The following is a 592-nucleotide window of genomic DNA, read 5'->3' as shown; positions in this document are numbered from 1 at the left end:
ACTCTAATAGAAGTTAGAGTGTCTAACTTCTTGCTCAAAGACTCCACTTGGGCCGCCGATGAAGTAACTGCGTCAATCTCATGAAGTAAAGCTACCTTCTTTCTGTCTTTTGTGTTCTATTAATAACTTTTCATAGCCATTGCTTCAATGAGAAGCTGGGCTTCTTCCGTTGTCTTGCTCCCTAAGGTGCCTCTTACAATAGCATCAAGTAACTATCTTGTGCTCAGATTCAACCAATTATAGAAAGTATGAATGATCATCTACTCGGGGAACCCATGTTGAGGAAATTTCCGTAGGAGATCCTTGAACCTATCCCATGTCTCAAATAGAGACTCCAATTCTGTTTCCACAAAAGAGGATATTTTATTCCTAAGCTTTGTAAATTTTTTGAGAGGGAAATATCGGGCAAGAAAAGCTTCTACCATCTCCTCCCATGTAGTGATAGATGCTTTAGGTAATGAATGTAGCCATTGCTTCTCTCTCTCTTTCAAGGAAAACGGGACGGCCCTCAACTTGTTAGCATCATCCGTAACACCATTGATCTTGAGCATGTTGTACACTTCCAAGAAGTTTTCTATGTGATTGATTGATC

General features: G+C 40.0%; 1 non-coding gene across 1 annotated transcript; it reads left to right on the top strand.

Annotated features, from left to right (window-relative positions):
* Positions 1–270: 270 nt before the first annotated feature.
* Positions 271–377, top strand: LOC120252224. Its single transcript, XR_005533766.1, has one exon. It is a non-coding gene; the product is annotated as a small nucleolar RNA R71 (small nucleolar RNA).
* The last annotated feature ends 215 nt before the right edge of the window (positions 378–592 follow it).

This window comes from Dioscorea cayenensis, chromosome 20, assembly GCF_009730915.1.
Source record: "Dioscorea cayenensis subsp. rotundata cultivar TDr96_F1 chromosome 20, TDr96_F1_v2_PseudoChromosome.rev07_lg8_w22 25.fasta, whole genome shotgun sequence".
NCBI lineage: Eukaryota > Viridiplantae > Streptophyta > Magnoliopsida > Dioscoreales > Dioscoreaceae > Dioscorea > Dioscorea cayenensis.
This window is presented reverse-complemented; position numbering and strand designations above follow the sequence as displayed.